The sequence below is a fragment of the Schistosoma haematobium genome, chromosome 4, assembly GCF_000699445.3.
Source record: "Schistosoma haematobium chromosome 4, whole genome shotgun sequence".
Classification (NCBI taxonomy): Eukaryota; Metazoa; Platyhelminthes; class Trematoda; order Strigeidida; family Schistosomatidae; genus Schistosoma; species Schistosoma haematobium.
The window spans coordinates 46,273,992-46,285,583 of record NC_067199.1 but is presented as its reverse complement, the minus strand read 5'-3'; positions in this window follow the sequence as shown (position 1 = coordinate 46,285,583).

Genomic DNA, 11,592 nt, shown 5'->3' with positions numbered 1-11,592 from the left:
TAAATAACGATTGGTTAACGGAGAAACTTGAAAATAAAAACCCACAGAGAACTAGTACTTACCTTAAAATCTTTAGGACATTGAATTCGTAAATTCGGTTTTACACCATGTCCAACTAAGTAGGTGACAGCTTCAGCAGGTAATCCTTTGAAAGGGTATTCATTAGTTAACAGTTCATACCATACAGTACTAAGATATTATTGAAGAAAAACATCCAATCAAACATGAATTTTTAGAAATATTAGTTAAAATTATCGATGGTAAAAAAGGAAGTAAGGGTTAGTCAAATTATCGAGTCATTTGAGATTGAGACACATCTATAAATGCTATCTTGATGGGGTGATAATGTTTAAACATCGTCATAACATCAACTATTTATATTGGCTGCAACACCCATTAATTCGAAAAATGCCATGTCAAGGAGGTTTGAATAACACAATGCTTCGACATTAAAAACTACTCAGAGATAACTGCCAGATTAGTCTCAAGTACCGTAACTAAGATTCGTGGTCGTGCATCCATACCATCACTAATACTCACAAATCTGATAAAGCTATCAAATAAACTCCAGTTTCACTACTTTTTTAGAGATAAATTTCTGCTATCAGTAGTATATGTACAATCACTGATTAATAAGCGGGATTAGGATTTTCACGGTTATTCTTGATCTCTTCTAACGTCAATGGTATGACATTAAAAAACAATTATTTGTATTCGTTTGCCAGCTATTTCCAAATCTTACTGTTGATGTTAAGCACTACGATCGGTCAGATTATTTTTGGATATGCGTCTTCTATTTAGCTACTGAATCCACTGGTTTTTGCAATGAGTGTGAATATATATATATCCATGACATCTATCGAAAACCAGGAACCACTGAACAGATGTTTCGTCTTAGTGTAGGACACCTTAGAAATGTGCAACCACTACCGTACTAGGGACTCTTAATTCTAGCGACGAGCTCCAAACACTTGAACTACTGGTTGGCATTCAATGATTAATAGTTCTAACCTCAATCGATTTGAGATATTGCGTGACCATTATCTAGTACAATTTGTAAATTACTGACTCACAGTCGACATGGTTGGCCGAAAGGTTATGAGTTCGCCCCTTTAATTAGATCTTCTTATACTAGGACAAAATAACTACCCGACGCTTCCTTCTAACTAGATCCAGTTTATAATATGAATTAAAAAACTCCCCAAACTCTTTATTTCATGATATTGATAAGAACAAGAAAAGACACTATTACGTCATCATTCCACAACAATATCATTTTACTTACCCAAAAGCAAAAACATCAGAAGATGTAGTTAATGGTAGTTCATTAGTTGTAGTAGCCAGTACATATCCTATGTTAAGTGCATGAATAATTTCCGGTGCAATATAGCATAACCAAAATGGTGGAACATTCAAATAATTGCCCCATCTAGAAATTCCCCCCACCACCCATCCAGTGAAGAAAAAATACACAAATAAATGACTTATTTTCTTTTTATTATAATATCTGTTATAACCCAGTGAAGATTAAATTACAGGTAACTTCCAAGGACTATTCATGGACTAATATTCTATAAATATTCTTATTGTATAACTATTCAACAATTACACTATGTATATTTATATTCCTCTTATTATAAGCTTTATTTTGACCTATAATTTATTATTGTACGATTTACGATTCTTAAGCTATGCTCAGTCTATTTATGAAGTATAAAAATAAACCATTAATAGATGCCCCCAAGAGTGGATAGAGTCAGATCCCTCGAGAAATCCTCTCACATGGACACGTGTGTACACCAATTGTCAGGGAAGTCCTACTCACTGCCTTCTCTCGACGGTGTTGTTTATGAAATTGAGAGGATGAAAAGCGAATGTCCGGAGCTTTAACCGAGTTAGTGGACACGGAGAATCCACACCAAAGGGGGGTTGGAAAACCATCATTCCAAACCAATGGTGTACATGAGTCCCAGTATCCTTAAGGAAACAAATGGTGTATGAACCAATTATTGGTCACCGGTTACCATGGAATTACATCTCCTAACGTTGCTCCACTGCCTTGTAGATCAGACCTTTAGGTAGAAGGCTCAGACAGTGGCTGTTTCAGAAAACCACCTTCTTCAGTCTGGGCGCCTGAGCAGTATTAAAGCGCATACACAAATCAAGTGACTTGTGTAGTGCCCCTTTGTACCAATAGTTATGTGTTCAAATAAAAATAATCAAAATACATTAATAGATAATTCTGGGAACTTACTTAGCTTTTTTACAAAGACGTACAAAATTGAATACACCAAAATCACCAATGACAACACGTGAATTATCTTCTAAAAATAAATTTCGTGTTTTTAAATCTCGATGTACAATGCCTTTAGCATGTAAATAACCCATACCTTTAGCTATTTGACTAGCTATACTTATTGTACGATTAATTGGCATAATATTATCACGATCATGAATTAAATGATACAATGTTTCACCCTGATTATTGAAGAACAAGAAGAAGAAGAAGAAAAACAGGATCATTATTACTATGAGTTGAAACGAAAAATATAAAAACGTACCTAGATAAAATGAAAAAAGACGAATACAGTAAATATATTCACAGGAAAATTATATAATCCAGTAAGCACGTGAGAAGGTCTTACTTACGCCTGTTACTCCTCGTGAAGGAGCATAGGCCGCTCACCAGCATTCTCCATCCAACCCTGTCCTGGGCAATCCTTTCTAGCTCCGTCCAGTTGTAATTCATCGTTTTCATATCTGCTTCTATTATCCGACGCAATGTGTTTTTTGGCCTTCCTCTTTTTCGCTTCCCCTCAGGATTCCAAGTTAGGGCCTGCCTCGTGATGCAGTTTGACGATTTGCGTAATGTATGTCCTATCCATTTCCATCGTCTTTTCCTAATTTCTTCTTCAGCTGGAAGTTGGTTTGTTCTCTCCCACAGAAGGCTGTTGCTGATGGTATCCGGCCAATGGATGTTGAGTATCTTGCGAAGACAGCTATTTATAAATACTTGTACTTTCTTGATTGTGGTTGTTGTAGTTCTCCAAGTTTCAGCTCCATACAGTAGAACTGCCTTGACGTTCGTATTGAAGATTCTCACTTTGATATTGGTTGAAAGTTGTTTTGAGTTCCATATGTTCTTCAATTGTAGGAATGCGACCCTTGCTTTGCCGATCCTCGCCTTTACGTCTGCATCTGAGCCTCCTTGTTCATCGATGATGCTTCCCAGGTATGTGAAGGATTCTACATCTTCCAGAGTTTCGCCATCAAGTGTGATTGGATTGCTGTTCTCCGCTTTGAATTTGAGGACCTTAGTTTTCCCTTTGTGTATGCTGAGGCCTACTGATGCAGAGACTGCTGCTACACTGGCTGTCTTCATCTGCATCTGTTCGTGTGTACGGGATAGGAGGGCTAAAGCTTATAATAATAAATAATAAACTAATCTAATAATGTATAAGATCATGAACTGATCAATGTTAAATTAGCATAAAAATGAAATGATCGTCTTGTACAGTTTCAAGTTTTCAATGATTGTCTAATATTGATCGGTTTATGATTTCAATAATAAAAAAAGAAATCAATAATCATCACGACGACGACCTTATTACTGATCATTACGTTAATCTATTCATATTTATGGTTAATGAAGCTTCATATTAACTTTGATACGTAAATTAAATTGCTTTATAGATGTTTTTATTATAAGTTTTAATTATGTTGCTTGTAGAGAAAAAAAGAAATTGAATAGTTATTCACTAACTATTAGGGTGTAGAATAAAAATTCTCTTTTATTATTATTATTAGTGGCTTTATTCAGTGTTATATATTTAGTACAATATGGAATTCTCAGTATCAAGTGGTCGCCAGTTAGATGTTAACAGTTCAACAATAGATATCTGACTAATGTATATTGCCAAGCAACGACGATGTCTCTGATTCGGCTCTTCTGTAACATGTACAGCGAAATGTCAGAAACTTTTCATAAACGCATTGAAATGGGTTATGAGACTAATAAGCATGATATTGTGTTAGAACAAACAAGAAAATAGATAACTTGTTAAAATATCCAGATGGCAGGAACAGGTAGCTTAGATATTCAAGCAGGTCACCTTGGTAATAGACTGAATATTCAGATATGTATTATGTTTTGATTCTCTTTATTAAAACATTTAGGGTAATATCAGATGAGGTTTACCCGTCATTGAATTTCACGCAAAAACTCAAAACATGTTTCTTCAATTTTTGATTAACTCATCTTTATATTAATTTTTTACCACTCAAACTTGTGTCGTGTGGCGCTACATTTCTTATCCTATAAATACTTAGTCTATAATATTCAATCTTACTGAATTCTGTTTCAAAATCATTACATACTCAGTAATTGAAGAGTTTGTCTTTAAGTGTAAATACCATTAAAGAGATTAACTTTTCCTCATGACAGTTAGCACATAGTTAAGCGTACTTTCAATATTTTGTTTTTTTTAAACAACTGTGTCAATATACATATATTCCTTCTTTGGACCAGTAATATTTATTCAGCAAATATCTTTCGATATGCAATTGTCTGATACAGTAAGTCAGTCAGAAATTGGTCCAATGATAAATGCATATATTTCGCTAAAAATCAAGTTCTTACATCTTAAATTGCCCTCAAATGCCTTGGTACGGCCGAGAGTGGAGAGAGTCCGCTCCCCCTCTCGAAATGCTCTTACATGGCCATGCGTATATAGCCTCCGCCAGGGAGGTCCTACTCACTGCCTTCTCGCGTCCAGTGTGTTGTTTGTGAAATCGAGAGGATGAAAAGCGAATGTCCGGAGTTGTAACCGGGTTGGTGGACATGGAGAGCCACCTGGGGGAGTTGGAAAACCCTGATTCCAAACCAGTGGTGCACATGGGCTCCAGTATCCTGAGGAAACAAATGGCGTATAAACCAATTATTGGTCACCGGCTACCATGGGACTGCATCTCCTTTTTTTGCTCCACTGCCTTGTGGATCAGGCCTTCAGGTCGAAGGCTCTGAGTGTGGCCCCCTAAGAGGACCACCTGCTTGATTTTCGACACTCGGGCAGTATCAGAGCCCTCACACATACCGATCGAGATTTGTGTGACGCATATGTATTTGGTGCCTTCTTGTACCAATATCTATGTGTTAAAATAAATAAATAAATAAAACTATCTTAAATTAGCATGTCGATAAGGAAAATTAAAAGAATGAGAATCACAAGAAGGGGAATAATATTATAACGAATTAAAAAGAAAGCATAAGAAAACCCAAATGAAATCAAAGTTTGAAAAGTTAGGAAAGATACTAAAAATTTATACGGAAATATTGTGGATAAATTTAGTTGCGAACACCTTTTCAACATTTTACTAAATACATCCAGTCAATCGACGATGTTTCTATCTACTAATTTGAGTTTAGATCAACATTTATCGAATTAGTGAGTTAACACCACATTTTGATTAGCATCTCTTTACTTTTCCTCAACCTATTCGTATATCAATCAGTATTGTAAGTCTGTAGTTATATATATAACACATATAGTAAGTGAATCAATGAATAAGAGTTTGTATTTGCATCAGTCAGTTCGCTCTTCAAACGTACTACCCTTCCCTTTCATCAACATTATGGACATATGTACGTATTTCATTAATATCATGCGCAGATCTAAGTTAAACCATCATTAAAAACTTGGAAGCACTGGTCGGCCTTTCTGCCCTAGTATGAGACTCCCTAGCAGTGCTCATCTACGGTCCCGCTTGGGTAATCGCACGTGAACGCTTGACCTCCAGACCATTGATCCGGCATCAAATGATTTTAATGCCTGACTTCAACCAATCCACTACATTGTGCAACCATCCTCTATTGTCTTCTACGAGTAGCTGCCTCACAACCGACACTGGTTGGCTCTACTAATCACGGCATTTTACTAGGACTCCAGAATTTTCTCTTAAATTTGAACCATATCGGATGTGAAGCGGCTACCTATCAAAGACATCGGAAGATGGTCTCACAATGTCTTTGGTTGGTTGAAGTTAGGCATTAACATCATTCGATGCTGGCTTGCTGGTCTAGAGGTGAAACGTTCGTGCGCAAAACCTGACGTTTTGTGTTTTATTCCTCAAATGGAAACGTGGATGAGCACTGCTGAGTGTTCCATACTAGGACGAACTGGCCATTCAGTGCTTTCACATTTCTAATGGTGGTCTAACATTGGTCAGTTCATGGTTTTAATGAAATTTATTCATCTCCACAACCTTATTCTGAAGATAAAGACGTATAAAGACGTTAGTTTTTTCAGGTACATAAAAGTTTTAATTCTAAAAACCACTTTTTTTTATATCCCTGCAGTCATTATAGTCACTTTGATTATATCCTGTTTTGTTTTTCACGGTAATTGTTCACTTCTCTCTCTGTTTTCGCATTTACAGATATGAAATTATAGAGAATGATTCACGTTGTACTCATTGCAATCACCTTTTAACTTTACGTGCATTTTATGTATTTCCTTGTGGTCATAATTTTCACATAAGTTGTCTCACTGAATTGGTAAGTTATGGTAAAGTTGGTTGTTTATCATCATAAAAGTAACGTTTATAAAGTATTATTTATTATGTAACATTTTTTTTTCTATTAATTAAGAAATGAACTTAAGAGAAAGAGAATATTTCATTCTCAGTTTTCGTCAATTAGTCGTAAGAAATGTAGAACATGGCATATATGTGTATCAGTTCACGTTTCTACTCACCAGAACAGCACAGTGCGATAAAATAACGAATACTAGAGTAGTAGACATTGTAATAGTATTAGAGGTGTTGGAAACGATAAATGTAGACATTTAGATTTGATAAGATATAAGGTATTCATAAAATAAAATGTAGGTTCTGGGTTCGAATCTCGCGAGGTGGGGTTGTGGATGCGTACTGTTTAAGAGTCCCACAATAGAATGAAACGACTGTCCAGTGCTTCCAGGTTTTCATGATGGTCTAGTTTCAATTGAATCATGATCTCAACTATTAAAATGTATGGATTTAAAAGAAAGAGAAATATGCATCTACGCTATTGTGACCGATTCTGAATCATGTGATCCAACGTATTCAATCGTTGGTTACATAATCGCACAGATACCAAGCAGGTTATTTGTATCTATATACTTGACAGTTCAACATTAAATAAGGTCATGAACTGGTGCTACATCTTGGTTTAACTGCTCTTAATTTCCTTCCAACTTACTCATACAGCAGCAAATATCGCACTTCGAAGTAGGCGGTGGTTGGTAACACAATGGATCAAGTATTGGAAAAGCTAGTTATTGTATGATCAATAGATAACTGTATTTCTATATTCTTTTTATAATGAGCTTCTAGTGGATCTATTAACAACTATTGTTATAGGTTTTACCATTCCTTAATTATTAATAAGTGATTTGCTTTCTTCGCTCTCCGCCAATTATGGCATGATTTTGTGTTTAAATTATGATTTTTTATTCGGTGTGCTATACCGTCTAACAGTTCTTTCATGTAAGCTAATGGATGTTTGAGATAGTTGTTGACTGGGTTGAGCGATTGAAATATACATATAGTAGAAGCTGATTGCTGACTTTTCTTCAGACTCAAGTTTCGTAAATAGAAAGACTTGCAAATAGGTTATCAATAGCAGTATAGCTTACTTTGGGCATAGTTATTTGTGCCGATCCGAACGTTTCAGAGTTAAGGGTACTATGCTACTGTTAGAAATGACAGACAAAGGGTGGAAACATATAGTGATCAGAATTCTGGTTGACGAACTTAACACGTGATGTCAACTAACGTCTAAAGACAGTAGATGGTGTCACATGATATATATGGCAAACACCTCACCAACTGATTTGCCATCTCCATCTAGTAGACCTACGTCTACATCAATATTGCTCACACATTCGTTGCACAGTAAACAACTACTTGCCTTGTACTATCTTCATAGTATTGTGCGACTCAGTGAAATATGAAGCATCATAGAGGACGGGAAATGCAGTCATTTTCGTTGTTGTTATTCAATAAGATACACTTGTTATTACTATACATATTTACTTGTTCAAATCAAACATATGATTTTTCCATTTTACTATCTTTACAGGTGAAACCATATTTATCAGCAGAGGAAAAATCACAATTGTCAAAAGTTGTCGAATCTCAAAATCTTGGAAATAATCCATCTGTAACTAATGTTGAAGTTAGTTATAGTACTGATTTTATTGCAACTTAATTCTTCCATTTTATCTCATAACACTTAAAATGTTTCGTAAAATTACTTGGAGATTCGATCGGTTGATCCACGACATGATTAAAAGCTTCATCTATTCTTATCGGCTGAATCATTCACGAATTTCTCACAATCTACAGTAAATGACTACAGTTAGTACCTTAGACATGTTTAATAATAGACCAATCCATTGATTAATGACCAATGTTATATTTATCTAGACTTTAGTGCTAACCGAATTCTACCAGCTAGCTTGGTTGCAAGTATATTTCGATGACAACAAGCATACGATCTAACTGGACTCAGATGTAGGACTACTATATGTGAGGTCAAATCTCATGCAGGCTATTTAGATACCGGATGCTTGTGGATAGGCGGTATGAAATCCTAGACATGAGTTTCATGCTAGTTAACAGACAGACGTTAACAAGTTATAACTGCAATCCGCACCAAAGAATAGACAAACTCAATACCAATCAATTCTCAGAGACCAATCAATGTAAATATCTCAGTCTTACAACATATCATTTGTGGCCCGTGTAGCTCAGTAATAACGTTTCAGATTGTGAAACTGAGTTACCTTAGTCAAAATCCAATAGCGATTATCAGTTTCCTTACGATTTTAAGTACGCCTGGCTAACGAGTATCAACCTGCACGAAAATCAAGTTGAGGAGACTAGGAAATTAAGAAATTAGTTAAGCATTGATATACATGAGTAATGCATATGTTCAATAGCCTTGATTGATTGTATTTTAAAGATGAACTATTCGTTGACTACACTAGGATACTGGTTTTGTCCACATTCACTAGCTCTATAATACACAGACAATATTCTACAGTCAGTTGTTGTTATGTGCTTAGAGTCTCTATACATTTATCTTCTAAATTCTCGACGGTAAAATGATAAACTTACAGCGAATTGATTACATGGTTTTTTCCCTCTTTTTCACTCACTGCAATATAGTAATGACACAATCTGAACTCATTAACTAAGTATGTAACGCAATAGCCAATAGTTCTGGATTCCTATCCTGGAATAGATATCAACTCTAGGGTCTCACTCAAGTTGAACGAAACGCACGTTCCAGGTCATATTGCTAACCACCATCCATTCCTCCTTAAAATATTTATCTGAACACATAAAAACGTTGGTACAATGAGGCACCAAATACATATGCACCACACAATAACAATGAGGCAAGTTGCAGTTATCATTGGTTTGCGTGAGGACTGGGATAGTGCAGGAGCGCGCAAACCGAATCGAGTGATTTTCTTAGGGAACCACTTTCCGAACCTCTGACTTAGAAGTCCGATCCACAAAGTCATGAGAGGCAGTCCCATTATAGTCGGTGACCAACAATAGGTTCATATACCTTTCGTTCGCTCAGGATCCTGGAGCCCATTCGCACCTTTAATTTGGAATTGTGGTTTTCCAATAACCCTAGGTGGACTATACGTGTTCACCGACCCGATTTAAGTGTCACACATTCGCTTTTCATCCTCTCAGCTTTGTAAACAACACTCCTACTACTAGAATGTTCATGGCGGGGACTGTATACGCGTGTCCATATGAGAGAGTTGACTCGCCCCATTCTCGGCATTTGGAGGCAGTAATATCGAGGCAATCTACACACAGTACACATATACACAAAAGAGACTGATCTATTACAGTCGTAACATATCCATAGGAATATTGAAACAACTAATCCAAATGAATTAAATGTTTTATCCTTATTTCGATTGTTTTCTTTTTATTTATTCAGGATCTATTTGATGAAATCATTGCTAATGATTGTGCTCTATGCGGTCATATAGCCATTGAAAATTTATCTAAATTATATTATGAAAATCAAGTGAATTATGATAATGAATTATCAATTTGGCAATAGATATTTATCTAGAAACATGTATAGATATATGTATGCCTATCACACCTCATTCTGCACCACATGTTTATCTAACACACACACATGCACACAATGGGTTCATTACATTATACCCCTTCATATTATGATTAGCATACAGACAGACCTGTGCACATACTTGTGTGTGTGCAAGATTGCGTAATTTGTCTTTCTATTCTTTTGTGCTCTCAATGATTTTAAAACTTGATGCCGGTTATTTGGTTGTCTCTTCTTTAATTTGGAATTTTTATTATTTATTATAATTTGGTCAAATTGATTTTGTAAACTTGGCCTTTTTTTGGTTGATATTGTATATACATTTAGTAAACAAATTGTATTTACAATGGTTAAGATCATGAGTCAGTTGAAGCTAGACCACCATGGAAAACCTGAAAGCACTGGATAGCCGTTTCGTCCTATTGTGGGACTCCTCAGCAGTGCGTATCCACGACCTTGCCCCCTGCGAGATTCGAACTCAGGACCTAATGGTTTCGCGCGCTATAATTTGTTAGTCGTTTAAAAATGTTGGAAACAGTTGTATTCATCATAGAATGATCTTAGATTGTAGTGAAAAAAAGGTTGAATAACTCTTTTGTCCTAATATGAGATTTTGTGCTTATGTGTAATCACTATGTTGTCGATAAGTCTAAATCAAAACCTTGAAATCTCTTAATAAATGCTTAACCATTAAAATAGGAAAGCAAAATCCGACTCACATGTCCGCAACGTGACTCCTGGATAGTGGGATAGATGGCCCATGAACTGATGTGAGAGGTAACCCCGGGTGGTAGAGATCGGGTTAATCACCCACTCGATCGATACCCTCAAATCGACTACGAACTCCACAAAGAAACACAGCACAATTACTCTTGGATGGAAAAACGACAAAAGTAGTACATGTAGTGTACGGGGTTTCTCCTCATGGGGCAAACCCCAACTGGTTGAAAAAACAGTTATTCTAGCCTTGGTAGTTGTACCGTGCTTCGATGTGGCCTGTTTCTTTCCAGAAGGGCCTACTAGGCTTCATCAACTTGTTTGGCTGGAAGGGGGGGTGGCAATCATTGGCTACTTACAGTACAATTTCAACTTTAATTAATTTGAGATTAGTTTGTAACAGTTTAAACCTATCTGCACAACATTCTTTTGACTAAACTATGATAATCAGATCACAATAGTCTTAGTTCGAAATATTTTTGAAGTTCTAATGAAAATACTTGACTGATGGAGTTCAGATATGTCAGGAGTATAATAGGTATCACTAATGGTACTAGATAATCTTTGCGCTATATCGTCAATTGACTGAAATCGAAACTACATCATTCAACACTGATCCAGAGGTTATAATGGTATTCGATGATCATAATACCTAAAGCTATTGAGTACACACTACTACTGCACAGTTGTGTACTTCATTTTCAATTTTAACCAATCTATGACGAATC